This window comes from Haliotis cracherodii, unplaced genomic scaffold, assembly GCF_022045235.1.
Source record: "Haliotis cracherodii isolate W230 unplaced genomic scaffold, xgHalCrac1.p SCAF_41, whole genome shotgun sequence".
Lineage (NCBI taxonomy): Eukaryota > Metazoa > Mollusca > Gastropoda > Lepetellida > Haliotidae > Haliotis > Haliotis cracherodii.
In genome coordinates, this window is record NW_027266299.1 from 953,301 (window position 1) to 977,074 (window position 23,774).

The 23,774-nt window shown below is 41.6% G+C and overlaps 1 pseudogene; it reads right to left on the minus strand.

Moving 5' to 3' along the window:
- Positions 1-8,540: 8,540 nt before the first annotated feature.
- LOC139441561 (fibrinogen beta chain-like) lies at positions 8,541-9,990 on the minus strand (annotated as a pseudogene).
- Positions 9,991-23,774: the final 13,784 nt, after the last annotated feature.

The following is a 23,774-nucleotide window of genomic DNA, read 5'->3' on the forward strand; positions in this document are numbered from 1 at the left end:
TCAATATGCTCAACACAGTGAAATGCCACTTATCACAGTACGGTCAGCAAGTTTCTCCCTGAGACTATCAGCCAGACGAGAGACTGACATGTCGCTCTCATTCGACACTTCACGGTCCGAGTCGACCAAGGAAATTTCATCGCCAGAAAAAGTATAGCACTGAAGTGTTGCATTGTGATGATAATCAATGTTGTCATCAATATCACTCTCTTGGTCATTTTCTTCACAGGCCTCACTTTCAGATGAATGCTTCTGCTCATAATTGCCTGAGACCTCATCGTCTTCAACAACAACGCTTTCACAAACACTTTCCTGACAATTTGAACTGGATTCAGCTAACGCACAATCCAACATGGTATCTACCCTTTAAAGTGCCTTCCGGTGCAGAGTTATATCAGTAAAAGCAATTCCAGCCAGTGTGCTTAAGAATAGAATACCAAAGATAAATCAGAATGAGCAACAACAACAAACTGTATCAAATTAACAAATCATTTTATTTTTTTTCAAATGAAAAAAGATGACCATTTTAAAAATCAAATATTATTTTCACTTGTCAAAAGAATGAACTGCTACAGTGTTGTAATATTATGAATGTACCTAATGGTTAAAGTGGTAGTAAAGTATACAAGGAATGTCACTAGTGAGTAGGACTACCTGAATTTTAATTGTTTCAGAATTCAGACTAGCAGATTTATAATTTCGAACCCTGGATAATAAATTTAAAATTGACATGTAAATGACATCAATTAAACTTCAAGTTTGACTTTAAATGCCTATAACAATTACATACTAAACAAGAGTAATCAGAAGTTGACAAATCCCTCCTGCCCCTACAACAAAAGGCACCACTTCAACCCCTGGTTAATACATGAACCAAGTTTGGATGAAAAATCTTTAAAGGTTTTCAAGTTATTCTCCAGAATACGGAAATACGGACAGACGGATGGACAGACCAGATGTTGACTATATCCCCCCCCCCCCCCCTACATGATATCCCGGGGGAAATAAAAAGGATAATATCACAATCAAAGATGCCAACTCTAATGTAAGCTTTGGAGTAATCAATGCAGAGTTAAAGAAATATAATGACGTCACTGTCATTAACAATAACAACCAATCAGAGACCTTGTATCACACTATTTAACACTAAATGAATTGAAGGCAGGGCTATGATTGGTCTCGTCGAAGAATGCGTCATGTCACCGTGCATTAACGATTGGCTCCCCATGACATGTATGCATGAAAATAATGGTTGGTATCAGTTTTCAAAACTAAGCTCGGACGAGAAATTTTCGATGTCTTTAATATCAAAAGATTACAATTTAGGCGATCCCTAGATTAAAATAATATAATACAGCAAAGGGTACCTGGAGCAGCCATAATTTCAAACACTGATGATACATCGGTCTGTAAATAATAAAGTCTGGACCAGACAAGCCAGTGATTGATATCATGAGCATCGATCCACGCAATTGGGATCGATGACATGCATCAACCAAGTCAGCGAGCCTGACCATCCGATCCAGTTCGTCGACTTTAACGATACGCTTGGTCGCCTTTTACGGCAAGAATGGGTTGCTACTGACCTATTATATCCCGGATCGTTTGCAGATGTATAGAGTTCCCTTAAGAAAATGCGACCCGTGAAGATTCCGGGGTAGAATAGGTCTTGAGCAACCCATGCTTGCCGTAAAAGGTGACTATGCTTGTCGTATAATGCGACTAACGGGATCGGGTGGTCAGGCTCGCTGACTTGGTTGATGCATGTCATCGATCCCAATTGCGTGGATCGATGCTGATAATATTAATCACTGGATTGTCTGGTCCAGACTCGATTATTTACAGACCGCCGTCATATAGCTACAATATTGCTGAGTGCGGCGTTAAACAACAAACCAACCAACCTTAAGAAAATGCGCAACTAAAGTTGCATTTCTTCCCAAATGGAGAAACTGATTCGTTTGTTGTTTAACGCCGCACACAGCAATATGCCAGCTATATGACGGCGGTCTGTAAAATAATCGAGACTGGACCAGACAATTCAGTGATTATCATCATGAGCATCAATCAACGCAATAGGGATCGATGACATGCTTAAACCAATTTAGCGAGCCTGACCACCCGATCCCGTCAGTCGCCACTTACGACAAGCAGAGTCACCTTTTACGGCCAGCATGGATTGCTGAAGACCTATTCTACCCCGGATTCTTCACTGGTAGGGAACAGAGGACGGTTTAGGCTTCATATGAAGAACTTTTAAAGTGAATTTTGGAAGAACAAAACAAACGAACACTGTTGACGAGGTCAAAATGCGAAAAAAAAGAACGTGGGTCGTACCCGACCCCTTCACCGGTTCCTATATGATGGCGGTCTGTGTAAATAATCGATTCGGGACCAGACAATCCAGTGATTGATATCATGCGCATCGATCCAAAAAAAACTGGGATCGATAACATGCATCAAGCTAGTCAGGAGACTAGCATGCAGGTGTAGCTACAGTATTGATATATCCTTAATGATTAACTTCTAAACAACTCTGTTCAAAGTATGATGCGAGTTTGTTTGTCGTCAAACGCCGCACTGAGCAGTACACCAGCTATATGACGGCGATCTGTACACGAACGAGTCTGCACCAGACAATCAAGTGATTGACATCATGATCATCGATCCACGCAGTTGGGATGTGATGACATGCAGTCAGCGAGCCTGACCACCCGATCCCGTGTGTCTGCTCTTACGACGAGAGTATGGCAATATTAATGTGAATCTTGGTTGGTTGGTTTGTTGCTCAAAGCCGCACTCGGGAAAATTCCAGCTAAATGACGGCGGTCTGTAAATAATCGAGTCTGGATAAGAGTGAGTGAGTGAGTTAAAATTTAACGTCGCATCGGCATTATCTCAGCCATATAGCGACGAGACCAAGTTAATATATTTACAATTTAGTCATTAATTCAAAGTTTTGTTTAAAAAAAAGTTGTAAAACATATTTGAGCATACTATATTTAGAAACAATTCATAAAAATATTTGAGTATAACAATATTATATATACAGTTTTAAAACACGGGCTATAGGCCACCAGTAACCAAAGCTAGGCCACCAGTAACCAAAACTAGGCCACCTCGCTGGGGATCATGGGGACTTCAGTACCTCTGCTTCCTGCATGATACCCCAGCAGAATTTACGTCATCACTTAAGCCACTGGTGGTTGTGCACTTTGTCTGGATAAGACAATTCAGTGACATCCAGACTGTATTATTTACAGACCGCCGTGACATCCAGTCTCTATTATTTATGGACCGCCGTCATATAGGTGCAATATACCTAAGTGCGGCGTTAAACAACAAACAAACAAATGATCTTGAAATTTCAAGATAATTTGAAAGTTCATGATACTTACTTAGTAGTATCAATTTCGACTTCAAGAAAAAAATTAAAAAAAACAAATGGCCCTAAAAGGCTTCCGTATAATCGTTTGTCTTCAAGAAAAAAAATTGCGCCAAATTTTGCAGTCGTTATGTGCACCAACCAATCAGCGACAACCTGGGTCTGTATTTAATACACGTGCACCTGTCAATCATCGTATTTTTAGAAGCACTATAAAGCAGGATAGCGGGCTAAAGGCGTCATTCAGCTCTTTCTTCCGAAGAAACTACAATCATGTCAGGAAGGCGACTGCTTCGGCGCGGACTCTCTGTGGATCGCGACATACAGTGTGACTGTCCATTCCTCTCCAGGTTTGCCAAACTGTTTGCTCCAAGCTCGGACAACAGCTTCATCCCAACCTTGGATCTCTTCACAGAGTACAAGACCAAAGTGGCAGCCTGGACAGAGGACAAGCAACTCCAAGCTCTCGCCAGAAGAAGCCAAGCCTTCACCACTCAGTTCCGGGCGGTCGCCATCAACGTGGGCTTTGCTTACGTGGAATCTCCTCGTCGTGGGTACAAGGTTAGGAGGGTAAGTGTAGGTCGAAATTTGGGGGGAGGGGAGGGGGATCGGGACGTTTTGGGAGAACCTTTGCGGTATTCTTTGAGGGGTTACAGTAGTCGTAGCGCAGTGCAGGAGAGGGAGAGGAGGGGGGATATGTTTTCGGCACCCATTATTGCACCTGTCTACGCGAAAACTGGGAAGGGGGTAATGGCAACTCGGAATTATAGGGAGGGGGAGGAGGTGTGCGAGTGCTTTGGCCAGCTAATTCCGAGGGCAGATGTTGATGGGAGATTGGGTGAGTACGACAGGTTGAATTTAACTTACCGGTTTATTCACATTCAGGGGGCTCATGGTCATGATGAACTTGTTTTGGACGGCCATAGAAATCACCAGGGCGATCTTATTCACCCTGATTCAAATTTGGGGGCAACCATGAACCACACTAGGGATAATGCTAATTGTAAGTTAACCCGGGTTACGGGGAGGAGGGGGGGACGACAGATTCCTGGTGGTGGCCAAAACCGGGATAAGTGCTGGCGCGGAGCTCCGGTTGGAGTACGGGGACTTCAGACGAGGAGTGGAGAGTGTTATCGACCACAGGGAGTTCAGCCAGCGCTAACATCACATGTCAGGAACCTAGCTTCCTCGACGGCCTTTTTCAAGGCTACAAATGACCCAAAAGGAAATTAGACCATGAAATAAAAAAATAACCCAATTTTTTCAAGGCTACAAATGACCCAAAAGGAAATTAAGGCATCAAATAAAAAATAATAACCAAATTTTGACGATAGAATCATAGTCTTGCCTTTAAATTTACTATAACGGAACGAATGAAATGAAAAAAATGCTTGTGTCAATTCTGTACACAGTCCATGAAGTTCCGGGATAGAAGAAAAGGTCTTAAGCAACCTATGCTTGCCGTGAAAGGCGACTTCCGGGATCGGGTTGTCACGGACTTGTCACAGTTGATGAATGTCATCGTATCCCAATTGCCCACGTGGATCGCTTGAGTGTGGCGTTAAACTACAAACTAACTAAATAGTCGTGTCTTGCCCAGACAATCTAGTGATTGACATCAAAAGCATCGTTCCGCGCAATTGGGACACGATGATATATGCATCAACGAAGTCAGCGAGCCTGACGACCCGATCCCGTTAGTCGCCTCGTAAGACAACATAGGTTGCTGAAGACCTATGCCACATCATCGATGCTCTTTAGGTCCGTGACTAGATTATTTATGGTTAATGAATGATATCATATCCAAAATGTGTGGATCGATGCTCATTTCAATCACTGGATAGTCTGGTCCATATTTGTATTAACAGACCGCCGTCTTTCAGCTGGAATGAAAAAATAAATCATTATCAGCAACATTCACTTCAATCAGGCGATTGACCACCCGATCCCGTTAGTCGCCTTTTACGACAAGCATAGTCACCGTTTACGACAAGCATGGGTTGCTGAAGACCTTTTCTACCCTGGATTCTTCACGGGTCCTGTAGCTTATACAAAATTAGGAATTCGTTTTAACCCAATACAAAGATATGTCTGTCTTAATTACAATTATTTATCGGTTGTATACGTTTTCTGTCAACTATACAGTATCTTGTCAATTATAAATCATAGGCTGGAGTGAGTCAGTGAGTATGGTTTTACGCCGCTTTTAGCCATACCCAGCAATGTCACGGCGGAGGACACCAGAAATGGGCTTTACTCATTGTACCCATATCGGGAATCGAACCTGGGTCCTTGTCGTGACGAGCGAACGCTTTAACCACTAAGCTACCCCCTAATGTTTTGTCACTCTGAATCACTTAAAATAGTTGTCCCCCAGAAGAGGTACATAAGTCCCATTTCTTTCAAACTATTTTTCATTTACAATGTTTTCAAACGTAGAATTCTTAGTTTTTTTAATGATTTGGCTTAAACTTACTGACAATCACCCGTAGCCAGAACGATGGTGTAAATCCTGCTGGGTTACCATGTAGGTCCCCATGGTACCTAGTATGGTGACCTGCCTTTGGTTATTGGTGATCTATAGCCCATTGTTATTGTGATTTTATGATGATATGCTAGTTTTAAATCCACATCTGTGATAGTCTATTGCTTTTACTGTCCTTTGTCGACAGATTTTAATGTCTCTATTTATGTTTTATTATTTTATGACTTGATTTAGTCACTATATGGCTGAAATATTGCCGTTGTGACTTTAAATTTTAACTCATCCTCACTCACTCTGAATCTGTATGCATAGATCTAAATATGAAACAGATGAGGCGGTCTCACAGGTCTCCTCTAGTTCAGGTCGTTAAATCAATGGAAGGAAATTGGCAAATTGATTCTTTATATTGAACAAAGCATGTGTACCGCCAACTTTCCAAATCTTTTCGTTTTTAATGAAGGCACTTCGCGCAGTAAGATACGTTTTATAACGATATAGATTGAGCATCGTTCACATCGTCTTGACTGGGTAGGCTCCGCCATTTTGCTTTTAGCACATGTAACTGATTTGAGAGGTGGATTCTGATTAGATAATTACTATGAATCGTTATTAATAGTCACATGTTTATAGTTACAAACTAGTTTTAAATCTATACCTGTAATAGTCTTGTGCTTTTACTGTCCTTTTGCGACAAATTTTACAGTCTATTATTATGTCGTATTACTGTACAGTTTGATTTAGTCACGATATGACTGAAATATTGCCGATGTGACTATCAATCTTAATTCATTGATTGATCAATAGGAGGCACATAGAAGGGACATTACACGTAATAACGACTGATGGCGCGACGATCGAGCCTAGAAATTCCAGCTTAGTTCGGGAAAGGTGGAAACTGGACATACAGTCAGTTAACGCCTTTTCCGACCCGCGAGGTCAGCAACCAATGCTTGCCGTAAGAGGGGCTTGCACACTCGGATATAGTTTAAAACAAACACACTTTCAAAATATATCAAGCCATTTTCGTGCATAATTGAAAAGCTCCTTAAATGACTCCTCGCAGGATATATCTTGGACATTTGCTGGGAATTCTGTGGTTGCAGCAGCTGCCAAATTAAAAGTAAACATATTTACCAGACACAGCCTCCTTTTGATGAAGCAATTCATTGACAATCAGACCCGGGAAGATGCGGATTTGAAGTGGTCTTCAGCATGCCACGCTTGTCATAACATGCGACTAACGGGAACAGGTGGTCAGGCTATTTTATTTGGTTGATGCATGTCCTCCTCGCATCTAGTGAGTGAGTGAGTATGGTTTTACGCCGCTTTTAGCAATAGTCCGGCAATATCATGACGGGGGAAACCAGAAATAGGCTTCACACATTGTACCCATGTCGGGAATGGAACCCGTGACGAGCGAAAGCTTTAACCACTAGGCTACCCGACAGCTCTTCCTCGCATCTAGATCGATATGGGGAATGGAATGGTAATAATGGAATGTATTTATCGATTTAAGCCAGTGTTTGACCCTTGTGAGGAAAAAATAACTTGTAATTGTCGAAATTGAAACTACAAGTCGGTTCCCGGTACTGTCACCAATGTACATGAAAGTGATACCACCACGCAAAATTGTAAGCTCTGGCACACCCATTGACATCCTTGTCAATAGTTCCAAAACGTGACCCATTTATGCTCTTATTGGAATCGCCCAAAGCCCTTAACCCGTCGAGATACATATCGCTGTTGTAGCAGACGCCAGTGTCCTTCGCAAAGGAATTCCAGTGACATGAATATCCTTCTTCTTCTGAGTCCAACCGGAAGTTTTTGTAGATTACATAACCCTTCTCTTGACCCCCAACAACCATCCTGACAAAAAAGATTGTATACACCCTGTTTAGTTAACTGATGAAGCGTTTCAAGGCCAGGAAAGAAATAACCGGTCCGAAGTGTAAACTCTTGTCTCATCTGCTCCCAGAGAAATGTATAATTAAGCCTAAAGATAGAGAAATACTTTGGTACCTGCTGGAATCTCCGCAGTGTAGGTCTGACAGTTTTGGTTGGTAAAATATAACAAGACATTTGCCAAATTCGGGTCAACACCTTCAACAGTCACCTTTTAATGAGACAATTCATGTAAAACAAATATAGTATAGTAGTTGTCAGTGCCATGTTTTGTCCTGGCGCCAGAATAGGGCGTTCGTGTGACATTTATGAAGACAAAATGAAATAGAGGAAAATATCGTGTGAAATGCAACTTCAAGTTCTAATGCAAGAGATTTTTCGCATTTTTATTTTACTTTATGCTTTAGAGCAGGTAGAAGACATCATGTTCGTCATAAACGTTTGCAACGACAATGCTGTCACCACAATGAAAATAAGGGGGCACGGGTGGCCCAGTCGTCTAAGGCGCCGCGATTCACTGTGCACAGTTGCGTCCCTTGGACACGCCAGAAACCCATGATTGCGGGTTCGAATCCCGGCTCGCCCCAATTATGTTTCTAGGTATGTCAGCACCAAACCCGTGCTCGTGGGTTTCACCGAAGTGGTAAACGTCTGAGGCCTGCATCACTTCGGGCTTTCCGCCCATATTAAGCTGACACGCCGCGATATGACTGGAATACTGTTAAAAGCGGCGTTAAACCCAACTCACTCACTCACAACAAAATGTTGTTACAGAAAAAGGTTATCTTCAACATACCAGAACTCTTTAATTAAGCCTATAATGCCTACGTCTATTTTCTCCATTACAACTGTTCCGGTTCTGTTAGTAGGCCAGTTAAATCCATTTGGTTCCAATGTCAGGAATGTACATCCAATTGGGTTATACCACCACGGAAAGTCGTAGTTAGCCCTGGCACGCCCACTGACATCCTTGTCATAAGTTCCGAAGCGTGTCCCATTCATGCTTTTGGTGGAATCGCCCAAAGCCCCTAACCCATCAAGATACTGATCGCTTTGATAGATTGCGCTATATTTCCTTGCTAAGGAATCCCAGTGACATGCGTAGCCTTCTGCTTCTGACTCCACCCGGAAGTTTGTGTAGATTAACCAACCCTTTGGTTTACCCAAAACAAAGAATATAAAAAAAAAGATTGTATACACCCTGTTTAGTTAACTGGTGAAAATTTTCAACACCAAGGAAGTAATAGCCAGGCTGAGGTTTGATCCCTTGTTTCATTTGCTCCCAAGTCTGTGTATAATTTAAATTGCCTGTTGAGAAATACTCGGCTATTTGGTAATAAGTCTTAGTCGGGCCACACTTCCACTGAAAGGTGTACAGAACGCCTGCAACGGGTGTCTCCTGGCAATCTGAAAATACATATTGACCATGATATTATATCTAGTACTGTTGTTCCTGGAGCCATATGGTCTGTTTGTTTGATAGATACACGTTGTCAGTGTTCAACTAAAATTCACAAGAGAAGAAACATCTGCATGATCATAAGACATATCTGCTGAAGGGGACATTGAACAATTCCGGCTATATCGCAAGCATATATTCTGTTTGGGTTTCCTTTGTTGGCAGGATTGTATATGATTTTAAGTTTGTAAATGTGCTTGTCACACCAGCAGAGGGACTGATGGCGTCTGGCCTACCCTTACCATCACAGTGCTTCCTAGAGACCCGTGAAGATTCCGGGGTAGAATAGGTCAAAACCCATGCTTTCCGTAAAAGGCGACTATGCTTGTCGTACAAGGCGACTAACGGGATCGGGTGGTCAGGCTCGCTGACTTGGTTGATACATGTCATCGATCTCAATTGCGTGGATCGATGCTCATGATATCAATCACTGGATTGTCTGGTCCAGACTCGATTATTTACAGACCGCGCCATGTTGATCAGATGAGCAAAACTTCTTCGGCCCGACGATGTTTGCCGACGCTGGGCCGATGCAGTTTGTCGACGTTGAGCCAATGTCGATCCGATGAGCAACATTTCATCGGCCAACGTTGGGCCGATGATGAAACCGCTGCTGGCATGGTACCTGGGATACCCCCTCGCCCTGACCCGCGAAGATCCGGGTTGAGAATCTTGCCGTAAAATGCGACGTTGCTTGTCGTCAGAGGCGTCTAACGGGATGGGGTGGTCAGACTGGTTGACTTGGTTGATGCACGTCATCGCATCCCAGTTCTGTGGATCGGCGACCTACGTCGTCAACGCAAGTCCGGGTCAGACAGCATCCTGCCTTGATGACTCAATTTCATTTCATATGGCTTCTTTCGGTTGATTTTAGACTGCTGTCAAGTGTTTCTCAAGCTGCTGCATTGGCTTTTGAGTTGCTTTGACCACGAGCCAACATGATGACACCCAACAAAAGACTATGACAGTGGCCAGTAGGAAGTAGTATTTCGGTAATCTCTTGAAGCAATGTTTTACTTAAGCGCCAGAAGGGAGGACAAAGAAATGTAACCCAAAGCTGTTAAAATAGCATTGGCCCCGGTCGTGAAAATGAGCTATTGTCTGGAATTATGGACGCAACGGTTTTGGATCAAGGACAGTGGCACTTTGTCAATTATCTTTGGACTCGTCAGTAAAATGGGTCTGTGAGAATCATATTTTGTTCGTTCCAGGAATGCCGACCCCTACTTGTTTCTGAAGCACAAACATCTGTTATTATTGTGAAAGTACGTACCCCGATAGCGCCTGTGACAGTAGTCCCCGATAAAGCCATCAACACATTGACAGGTTCGCCTCTCATGAAAGAACGTTTCCCCGTTTTGGCATGGGTATACCTGTGAAAAACAGTATTTTCGAAATATTCGAGGCAAGAAAAACCTGCATATATATGATATCCATTAACATGTCATAATATATTCCTTATATATGATTCCAATCGAAGGATACTTTAGCTTACCTGGATATGACGTCAACAGTCCTCAAAGACACTTAAAAACGTTGCTGTCATGATCAGCATTGCTATTCAAATATATTCTGCCATGAATACAGCGGACTATCTAAAATGCAATAACTTATAAAATATGATATCATCATAAGGTGGAACATGCAAGACCAAGTCCGGCTGCCTCATTCTAGCAATTTCATACAATTTACAGAGCCAAATATGCTCTTTAAGTGAATATGAGTGAGTGACAATAAGGGGACACGGGTGGCCCAGTCGTCTAAGGCGCCGCGATTCGCTGCGCAGAGTTGCGTCCATTGAGCTAGCCAGAAACCTATGATTGTGGGTTCGAATCCCGGTTCGCCCCAAATATGTTTCTAGGTTTGTCAGCACCATACCCGTGCTCGTGTGCTTCGCCGAAGTGGTAAACGTCTGAGACCTGCATCACTTCGAACTTTCCTCCCACATTAAGCTGACACTCCGCGCTTAACTGGAATACTGTTAAAAGCAGCGTTTAACCCAACTCACTCAAATAAAGACATATTTTTTCCTTTAAAAAATGTACATATATATCGACTTTCTTATTGTCTTTCTTATCCATTTATGCCCGAGAAGTAATAATGAATGAACAATAGGGTTCCGTTTGTACAGCCTCGGCGGTATCAAACATCATGTGACCCGTGAAGATTCCGGGGTAGAATAGGTCTTCAGCAACCAATACTTGCCGTAAAAGGTGACTATGCTTTTCGTAAAAGGCGACTAACAGGATCGGGTCGTCAGGCTCGCTGACTTGGTTGGTGCATGTCATCGATCCCAATTGCGTGGATCGATGCTCATGATATCAATCCCTGAACTGTCAAGTTCAGACTCGATTATTTACAGACCGTCGTTATATTCAGCGCGAATATTGCTGAGTTGGGCGTAAAACATCAAACCAACCAACCTAGGTGGTGGGGATTCAAAGTTGTACAAATCGTGAGGCTGAGGGGCGGGGCCAAATAGGGGTAATTTGGCTATGTTGCTTTAAACGACTTCTTATCTGGAACAAGATAGATATCTAACATATTTGTTTGGAAGTATTCTCCAATTATTGGGATTCAAATTGAAAAGAATGGAGGGGCTGTACCCACACCACCCTATCCCCCGGGGGCGGGGCTAAAAGGGGTTATTTCGCAATATTGCTTTAAACGACTTTTTTTCCTGAATTAAGAGATATACGTCAAATATATTTCGTTGAAAGTATTCTCAGGTGATGGGAATTCACAATTGTACAAATGGAGGGGCTGAGGGATGGGGCCATAAAGAGTTTATAACTTGGACACAGTTAAGATCCCCACCGTATAGTATATCCGTATGTACAATTGCTGAGTATAATGAGAGGAAAGCACATATATGCTACCAGGACTGGCCCTTCTGTTCATCTGTCCGGCACTACCAAAGGAGTTAGAACCTTGACAACAACATGCAAACCGATATTATCCCCACCCTATAATAAACGGAAACATTGTATACATTTGTTTGTTGTGAAGAGAATAATACATAATGCCAGTAGGAATCGCCCTGGGATCCATCCTTGCCTCTGAAAACTTGGATCCGCGATCATAACATGGAAAGGGTTCAGAACTTTAAGCTATATTTGTTTCTAGAGAAGTACACGTTTATGCTGTCATATTTTCCATCCACCCCTTTTCAATGCCGACACGAAATATTTGCAGTATTATATACATGTACAATGCAAATGTATATTTTGTTATGATTGCGTAAATGTCCAGGTGAGCGATACGGAACCTATTGGCCTCTTGTCTTGATTCGTTGCGTTGAGTGAGTTAAACATTTACATAACTTCGGCAGTGCTGCAGCAAAGTTTATTATTGTTAAAAATATGTCGACAAAGTACAGTACATCAAATCATTCCTTTTTAAATGTAAACAAATAATTGTCAGTAGATCAGTTTGTGTCAAGTAAAACCAGACCTGAAGCACACAAAGCTAGAATACCTTACTGGGGAATTACAGTGCGTCTGCAATCCTGCAAGATTCCCTAGCAAGATACATACTTCACGACAAATGTAGTATTAAGTCAATTTATTAGAAAAGGTCACTTTAGCAAGTAATGCACATGTACCTGGCTTGGAGCAAACAACCTTTATGCATTCAACTGTCCTTGTTTTGTATACTCTTATTTTTAACACATTGATACTCACAATATTTGTCTGACTACAGCCGCCCTCATCAACAAGCCCGATGCAGCTTCCGTTTGCGTAAAATCCACTCAGCTGACATGTGTAGCCATCGGTAGTCTTGCAGTAGGAGGCGGACAGACAGTCCGGGTCATTCAGGCACATCACAGGGCACTCAATCCTGCTTCGAACAGTTATTATTGTCATTAAATCACTATCTGCTTTTGCTTGTGGGCAATTCATGAACTGAAAACGTCTTCTTTTAGCAGAGATGACCAAAGTATGAACAAGTAGTAACAGACAGACCCGTAGAAGCTTCATAGTTACGTTCAAAACGTGCTCACGGTATAGAAAAGGCGGCTTAATCTGAAAGTCAAAGAAAACCGGTGGATATGAACCAATGTTTTGACGCCGAAATAAGACACACAAAACAAGTAATGCAATGATATTTTTTACAAACATTATGAAAAGTGTTTGCAAAAAAAGAATTTCCTTTGTGCAGTAGGTTCGAATATGAATGCCTGACATATCTCGTGCGCTCATTGTCCCCGTTCGTGACATCATACCAGTATCGCCCTACAGCTACGGGTGTACCCCTATCTCGCAACATGCATATTCAGTTTGTCTTTGAGTCATTACTGGATATTTTACTGTCCTTTGATGGCAGGTTTTATATTCCAGTCACATAACGGGTGAACGGTTGCCGACGTGACTTTTCATTTCAACTCACTCACTCGTCCATATGATGAGATCATATCGTGTTGATAGTCATCATTTATGTTGAAATATGTTAATACTAATGGTGACAGAACAATCTACTTTTGCAAGTTTAATGTCATTGCCAATATCTCGACTCCAAGCATCGTAGGGAGTATGTAACTGAATAATTTTCTAACAATTGCCAACATGACCACTGCTTAAGATGCGACTCATCTGACTTGTATTCATGAGGCCTCGTTATGACAAGGAATTTGATAAAAGCGCTTTCACGTGAGCACACACGAATATTATTATTTAAACATGTCAGCCGCAAAACACCTTACCTGTTCGTGGTCAGGCCGTTGTGTGCACTGTCGAACTTGAGAAAGTATATATTTTACCTTCACTCTTTTCTTTCTGGTACCTTCTACCTCTATATATGTCTAAAAGAATAATCGATGAAAGAATTCCTCTTGCTGGCTGATACTAGCACACTACATTGCTACACGAGTTGATGTTGGTTGCCATAACAAATTACACTGAATCAGATGCTTCCTTCAGAAAAACGTATTTTTTGTTGTGGTTGACAATATATATTGCCACAATAACCATCACAATGAAATTACAGCATTGTGTGCGCTATTATGCTTATCGCAACTAGATAATGAAAAAATATTTAACGAATCTAAAATGCACTAATTTTCTTGTACAAATATTTCATGTAAACAACATGGTCCCTAGTATGGTGGTCTAACTTTGGTTTGCTGGTTATCTAGAGCCCATTTTTACAATGTAAAGTTGTTGATGGTCATATTGTTATGGTTATATACAAGTTTGAAATATTAACTTGTGATACTCTAGTGGTTTTACTGTCATTTGTCGACAAATTTATAGTCTACGATCATGCATTATTAGGGTTCAACTTGATTTCCTCAAGAAGTGGCTGAAATATTGCCGATTTGGCTATTAATCTTCACTCACTCACTCACTCACTCACTCATGTAAGGCCAAGACGAGATTTTGTTATTTGTTGTTTCTTTGTTGTTAAATGACCAGACAATCAAGGAATTTACTTCATGAGCATCAACCTATGTAATTGGGATAGATGACTTGCATCAACAGTCAGAGAGCCTGACCATCCGACCCTGTGTGTCACTTTTGGTTTATGTGGAAATATACTCACAGCCAAATGAAACATGAATAACATAAATATACATGTGGGTTAACATATGGAGACTTATTCATATTCGATGCCCAAACGAACATACTGGTGTGTTGTGTGATCCGATGCTTGTGAACGCAGCAACGTGACGTCATAGATCCTTCATGCACAATTTCAGGATTCGCATGTACATTTTGGAAATCACGTGCAGCGTGGCGCGATAAGATTAAAGACACTCTATGGTAACAATTGAATGATTGTTAGTTTCGGCATTTATTGGTACGCATTGGAGACATCTCTTCTTAACGTACATACTTCTCTTTATGGTTCGCGTTTCTTTTGGCGGTGAGTATGTAATAATTACTTTGATTACACACTACATATTCAATGCATAGCATACCTCTGCTTGGTGTTTCTCAAGTTGGTTACATTTCTGGTTTCCCCTGCGATGATGTTGCTGGAATATTGCTAAAAGCGGTGTTAAACAATACTCACTCACTACAATATGTCTAGTTCAAGTGAGTATATCAGTGAATGGGAATTGGCTATTTGAAGGTTTTTGAACGATATCAGCTCATCGATATAACGAAAGCTGAAGACCTTGGGCAATTTATGAACTGAACACGTCTTCTTTCAGCAGAGATGACCAACGTATGAACAAGTAGTATCAGACAGACCTGTAGAAGCTTCATAGTTACTTTCAATACGTGCTCACGGAATAGAAATGACGGCTTTATCTGAAAATCAAGCAAAATAAAACCGCTGTTATGAACCAACTGTGTCAATTTAACTAAACTGGCGTCCAAAAGAAACTTTACCAACTGAAAATATAAATTTCAGACAAAAGTATATTTTTGGGGATGAAGTCTATCTAAAACACATAACCAAAATATAACAATAGTGTATGCAGAAAATGTTAATTGTCTGTTACATGTTTGCGAGATAACATGCGAAAAAGTGAAAAACACGTGCTAATAAGGGTATAAAACGATTGCAACGGCAAGTGAGACATCCACAGTGATAAAAAACCACAACAGAAATGCCACGACTCACAGTCGAACAAAGTGAACAAGCCTTGGGTATTGTACAGATTGGAGCCACCCACGCCCATGTTGCACGAACCTTCGGTTGCTCCCGTGTTGCCATTACCAACCTGATGACTTGATGACGTTACAGACAGACAGGGCGGACCGCTGACAGGCCAAGAACAGGCAGACCCAGGGTGACCACGCCTAATGATGACCGGTACTTGCGTACCTTGCACCTCCGAAATCGCTTCCTGACAGTGACGTCATCGGCGACAAATGCCTTAGGTCACAGGGTTAGTCGACAGACAGTGGCCAGGAGACTCAGGGCTCATGGAATCAGGGCTTTTAGAGCATACAGAGGATAGCTATTGGCAGCTCAACATCGACGTCTGCGATAGAGATGGGCCCGTACTGTACGACGTTGGCAGCGACGTGACTGGCAGAGGGTTGTCTTCACTGACGAAAGTCGATTCTGTATTTTTAGGGCTGATGGAAGACAACGTGTTTACCGCCGAAGGGGTGAACGAACGGCGGCGTGTTGCGTGCAGGAGGTCGTACCATAAGGAGGAGGGAGTGTCATGGTGTAGGGAGGGATCTGTGGGCAGGAGAGGACACAGCTTGTCATCGTTGACGGAAACATGACAGCTCAGCGTTACATGGAATAACATTCTTCGTCCAGTTGTCCTACTATTTCTCAAACAGCACCCACGTGGTGTCATTTATCAGCATGACAACGCTAGAGCTCACACAACCAGTTTTGTCACAAACTTCCTCGCAGCTTCCTGCACGCTCACCCGACATGTCCCCCATAGAACGCCTCTGGAACTTGATGGATCGTCGTGTTCGACAACGACCACAATCTCCAGCCAACCGGCAAGAACTGATCTTGGCCCCCCAAGAAGAATGCTGTCAAATCCCACGTGACGACTGACTTTTTCTGTGCGTCGAAGAGTTTTTGCGTGTATTGAGGCTTTTGGTGGTCACACACGCTACTAATGACTTGTTATTGAACGTGAGCGATTGTTTATGTACTCTGCCTATTGTCCATGATTCTGAAAGCTCGAGTTTTGTACGACCCCAACTTTGGGGGACTCTGACGTCATTCTCATGTTCACTGTTGATTATGTTGATATATTGATCATCTCAATACACTTTACTTCATGCATGTATGTTTTGTTGTTCCTTAGCAAGATTGATTTCAAACTCTGGGAAAGTTTCTTTTGGACGTCAGTTTATAACACAAATATAAAGTGCAGTACAGAAAATATTATTTACAAACAAAATTAAAGGTGATTGCACAGATAATGTTTCCCTTTATGTAGATTCAAAAATGAATGCCTGACGAATTTCGTTCGCTCATTTTCCTGTTTTGTAATAGCATTTCAGTCTCACCCTACAGTTACAAGTTGTTGTAGTTGTAGCTGCCTACATTTGACACAAAAGAGTATCAAACAGAGCATATGCGCCGAACACATAGACACAATCATTCCTGCAGTCTGGGACTGCACCGAGGTAAGCTTCATTTGGAAATTATCTGAAAAATGCCTTCAGCATAAACTAGAACTAAAACTTGATATTACGAGCAGACTAAAACTACTACATTATCCATGTAGAAACATTGATCCGATTACCATTACTTTCATACTTTGTTAAAATGGATGAAAAAAAAAAGTTTCACGAAACCATGACCCTGCCGCGGGACCTCAAACAAACCACCAAAACATCGGGAAAAAAAGCAAAGTCGACCTTACCCTAGCTAACCCCCTAACCCCCTAGGGTTAACCCTAACCATACCCGTTAGCTCGATTTTGGACTCTAACCCTAGCTAAGAGCAGTTTAGGTCAAAATGATCCCAAACGAGCCAAACTAGGTTGAAAAAAACGTCTTTTTTCAGACTTCAACCTCCATACGCACACTCCTAGGGGCACCCAAGGCCATTTCTACCTCTTTCCACGCCTCGTTCTTACAAAATAATAAGTTCAGGTCACAAAGAGCATATGTGCAAAACACATAGACACAATTATTCATACATTCTGGGTTTCAAGCGAAGTAATCTTCATTTGAAATTACCTGAAAAATGCCTTGAGATAAACTAAAACTAAAACTTGATATTACGAGCAGACCAATCCTATTACATTGTCCAAGTAGATATAATGATCCGAAAACCATTACATTCATACTTTGTTAAAATGAAATTAAAAAAACAAGTTTCACGAATGCATGACCCTGCCACGGGACTTCCAAAAATCCACCAAAACATCGAAAAAAGCAAAGTCAACGTAACCCCAGCTAACCCCCTAACCCTCTTACCCCCTAGGGTTAGCGCTAACCATACCCGTTAGCTCGATTTTGGACGCTAACCCTAGCTAAGACCAGCTTAAGTCAAAATGACCCCAAAACGAGCCAATCTAGTGGGAAAATCGTATATATATATATTATCTTCAGCAATGTCTTTTATGATTAAATATTGAGTAAAACGTTTGGAGACGTGCCCTAAAATGACACAAAAGAGTACCAAACAAAACCAACAACAGAACACAAACCACTCCCACAACAAAACAAACAGCGCACAAACACCAAAGCAATCACAGTAAACAACAACAAATCCCAAAATAAGTCAATAAGATTGACAAAAATAAATTGCACTATCTAACCCTAGTTGCAGCGCAAACAAAACGCTCAAAAAACGCCACAAAACGCACACGCGCGCACGACATCGGGGAACTGCACACATAAAAAACACCACCAATGCTCCACAATGTCCCGACCCTGCCGCAGGAATTCCAAAAATCCACCAAAACAAAAAAAAATCAAAGTCGACCTAACTCTAGCTAACTCCCTAACCAACTAACCCTAACCATACCCGTTAGCTCGATTTTGGACTCTCACCCTAGCTAAGAGCAGTTTAGGTCAAAATAACCCCAAAACGAGCCAAAATAGGGTGAACATCGTATATATATATTATATTTTCAGCAATGTATTTTATATTAAATATTGAGTTAAACCTTTGGAGACGTGCCCTAAAATGACACAAAAGAGTACCAAACAAAACCAACCACAACAGAACACAAACCACTCCCACAACAAAACAAACAGCGCACAAAGAACAAAGCAAACACAGCAAACAACAACAAATCCAAAAAAATAAGATTGACAAAAATAAATTGCACTTTCTAACCCTAGTTGCAGTGCAAAAAAAACGCCACAAAACGGACACGCGCGCACGACAACGGGGAACTGCAGACATCAAAAACACCAACAACGCTCCACTAAGTCCCGGCCCTGCCGCGAGACCTCCAAAAATTCACCAAAACATCGAAAAAAAAGCAAAATCGACCTAACCCTAGCTAACCCCCTAACCCCCTAGGGTTAGCCCTAACCATACCCGTTAGCTCGATTGTGGACTCTAACCCTAGCTAAGAGCAGTTTAGGTCAAAATGATCCAAAACGAGCCAAACTAGGGGGGATATCGTATGTATATATATTATTTTCGGCAATGTATTTTATGTTAAATATTGAGTAAAACCTTTGGAGACGTGCTCTAAAATGACACAAAAGAGTACCAAACTAAACCAAAAACAGAACACAAACCACTCCAACAACAAAACAAACAGCGCACAAAGACCATAGCAATCACAGTAAACGACAACAAATCCCCAAATAAGTAAATAAGATTGACAAATATAAATTGCACTATCTAACCCTAGTTGCAGCGCAAACAAAACGCTCAAAAAACGCCACAAAACGCACACGCGCGCACGACAACGGGGAACTGCACACATAAAAAACACCACCAATGCTCCGCAATGTCCCGACCCTGCCGCAGGACCTCCAAAAATCCACCAAAACATAAAAAAAAGCAAAGTCGACCTAACTCTAGCTAACTCCCTAACCAACTAACCCTAACCATACCCGTTAGCTCGATTTTGGACTCTCACCCTAGCTAAGAGCAGTTTAGGTCAAAATAACCCCAAAACGAGCCAAAATAGGGTGAACATCGTATATATATATTTTATTTTCAGCTATGTATTTTATATTAAATATTGAGTTAAACCTTTGGAGACGTGCCCTAAAATGACACAAAAGAGTACCAAACAAAACCAACCACAACAGAACACAAACCACTCCCACAACAAAACAAACATCGCACAAAGAACAAAGCAAACACAGCAAACAACAACAAATCCAAAAAAATAAGATTGACAAAAATAAATTGCACTTTCTAACCCTAGTTGCAGTGCAAAAAAAACGCCACAAAACGGACACGCGCGCACGACAACGGGGAACTGCAGACATCAAAAACACCAACAACGCTCCACTAAGTCCCGGCCCTGCCGCGAGACCTCCAAAAATTCACCAAAACATCGAAAAAAAAGCAAAATCGACCTAACCCTAGCTAACCCCCTAACCCCCTAGGGTTAGCCCTAACCATACCCGTTAGCTCGATTGTGAACTCTAACCCTAGCTAAGAGCAGTTTAGGTCAAAATGATCCAAAACGAGCCAAACTAGGGGGGATATCGTATGTATATATATTATTTTCGGCAATGTATTTTATGTTAAATATTGAGTAAAACCTTTGGAGACGTGCCCTAAAATGACACAAAAGAGTACCAAACTAAACCAAAAACAGAACACAAACCACTCCAACAACAAAACAAACAGCGCACAAAGACCATAGCAATCACAGTAAACGACAACAAATCCCCAAATAAGTAAATAAGATTGACAAATATAAATTGCACTATCTAACCCTAGTTGCAGCGCAAACAAAACGCTCAAAAAACGCCACAAAACGCACCCGCGCGCAGGACAACGGGGAACTGCACACATAAAAAACACCACCAATGCTCCGCAATGTCCCGACACTGCCGCAGGACCTCCAAAAATCCACCAAAACATATAAAAAAAGCAAAGTCGACCTAACTCTAGCTAACTCCCTAACCAACTAGGGATAGCCCTAACCATACCCGTTAGCTCGATTTTGGACTCTCACCCTAGCTAAGAGCAGTTTAGGTCAAAATAACCCCAAAACGAGCCAAAATAGGGTGAACATCGTATATATATATTTTATTTTCAGCTATGTATTTTATATTAAATATTGAGTTAAACCTTTGGAGACGTGCCCTAAAATGACACAAAAGAGTACCAAACAAAACCAACCACAACAGAACACAAACCACTCCCACAACAAAACAGACAGCGCACAAAGAACAAAGCAAACACAGCAAACAACAACAAATCCAAAAAAATAAGATTGACAAAAATAAATTGCACTTTCTAACCCTAGTTGCAGTGCAAAAAAAACGCCACAAAACGGACACGCGCGCACGACAACGGGGAACTGCAGACATCAAAAACACCAACAACGCTCCACTAAGTCCCGGCCCTGCCGCGAGACCTCCAAAAATTCACCAAAACATCGAAAAAAAAGCAAAATCGACCTAACCCTAGCTAACCCCCTAACCCCCTAGGGTTAGCCCTAACCATACCCGTTAGCTCGATTGTGGACTCTAACCCTAGCTAAGAGCAGTTTAGGTCAAAATGATCCAAAACGAGCCAAACTAGGGGGGATATCGTATGTATATATATTATTTTCGGCAATGTATTTTATGTTAAATATTGAGTAAAACCTTTGGAGACGTGCCCTAAAATGACACAAAAGAGTACCAAACTAAACCAAAAACAGAACACAAACCACTCCAACAACAAAACAAACAGCGCACAAAGACCATAGCAATCACAGTAAACGACAACAAATCCCCAAATAAGTAAATAAGATTGACAAATATAAATTGCACTATCTAACCCTAGTTGCAGCGCAAACAAAACGCTCTAAAAACGCCACAAAACGCACCCGCGCGCAGGACAACGGGGAACTGCACACATAAAAAACACCACCAATGCTCCGCAATGTCCCGACACTGCCGCAGGACCTCCAAAAATCCACCAAAACATATAAAAAAAGCAAAGTCGACCTAACTCTAGCTAACTCCCTAACCAACTAGGGATAGCCCTAACCATACCCGTTAGCTCGATTTTGGACTCTCACCCTAGCTAAGAGCAGTTTAGGTCAAAATAACCCCAAAACGAGCCAAAATAGGGTGAACATCGTATATATATATTTTATTTTCAGCTATGTATTTTATATTAAATATTGAGTTAAACCTTTGGAGACGTGCCCTAAAATGACACAAAAGAGTACCAAACAAAACCAACCACAACAGAACACAAACCACTCCCACAACAAAACAGACAGCGCACAAAGAACAAAGCAAACACAGCAAACAACAACAAATCCAAAAAAATAAGATTGACAAAAATAAATTGCACTTTCTAACCCTAGTTGCAGTGCAAAAAAAGTGCCACAAAACGGACACGCGGGCACGACAACGGGGAACTGCAGACATCAAAAACACCAACAACGCTCCACTAAGTCCCGGCCCTGCCGCGAGACCTCCAAAAATTCACCAAAACATCGAAAAAATAGCAAAATCGACCTAACCCTAGCTAACCCCCTAACCCCCTAGGGTTAGCCCTAACCATACCCGTTAGCTCAATTTTGGACTCTAACCCTAGCTAAGAGCAGTTTAGGTCAAAATGATCCCAAACGAGCCAAACTAGGGGGGAAATCGTATGTATATATATATATTATTTTCGGCAATGTATTTTATATATTAAATATTGAGTAAAACCTTTGGAGACGTGCCCTAAAATGACACAAAAGAGTACCAAACTAAACCAAGAACAGAACACAAACCACTCCCACAACAAAACAAACAGTGCACAAAGACCATAGCAATCACAGTAAACAACAACAAATCCCCAAATAAGTCAATAAGATTGACAAAAATAAATTGCACTATCTAACCCTAGTTGCAGCGCAAACAAAACGCTCTAAAAACGCCACAAAACGCAAACGCGCGCACGACAACGGGGAACTGCAGACATCAAAAACACCACCAATGCTCTGCAATGTCCCGACCCTGCCGTAGGACCTCCAAAAATCCACCAAAACATCGAAAAAATAGCAAAATCGACCTAACCCTAGCTAACCCCCTAACCCCCTAGGGTTAGCCCTAACCATACCCGTTAGCTCGATTGTGGACTCTAACCCTAGCCAAGACCAGTTTAGGTCAAAATAACCCCAAAACGAGCCAAACTAGAGTGAAAAAACGTCTTTTTTCAACCTCCAACCTCCAAACGCACACTCCTAGGGGCACCCAAGGCCATTTCTACCTCTTTCCACACCTCGTTCTTACAAAATAATAAGTTCAGGTCACAAAGAGCATATGTGCAAAACACATAGACACAATTACTCATACATTCTGGGATTTCAGCGAGGTAATCTCCATTTGGAAATTACCTGAAAAATGCTTTCAGCATCAACTAGAATTAAAACTTGATATTACGAGCAGACCACTACTACTACATTATCCAAGTAGATACAATGATCCAATAACAATTACTATCATACTTTGTTAAAATAGATTAAAAAAAACAAGTTTCACGAATGCATGACCCTGCCCTACGTGGGACTTCCAAAAATCCACCAAAACATCGAAAAAAGAAAAGTCGACTTAACCCTAGCTAACACCCTAACCCACTAGGGTTAGCCCTGACCATACTTGTTAGGTCGATTTTGGACTCTAACCCAAGCTGAGACCCTAACCCTAACCCTAACCCCCTATGGTTACCCTAACTATACCCGTTAGGTCGATTTTGGACTCTAACCCAAGCTAAGACCCTAACCCTAACCCTAACGCTAACCCTAATCCCCCCAAAAACACCAAAACATCGAAAAAAGCAAAGTCGACCTAACCCTAGCTAACCCCCTAAACCCCTAGGGTTAGCCCTAACCATACCCGTTAAATCGATTTTGGACTCTAACCCTAGTTAAGATCAGTTTAGGTCAAAATAACTGCAAAACGAGCCAAATTAGGGGGGAAATCGTATATATATATATATATTATGTTCAGCAATGTATTTTATAATAA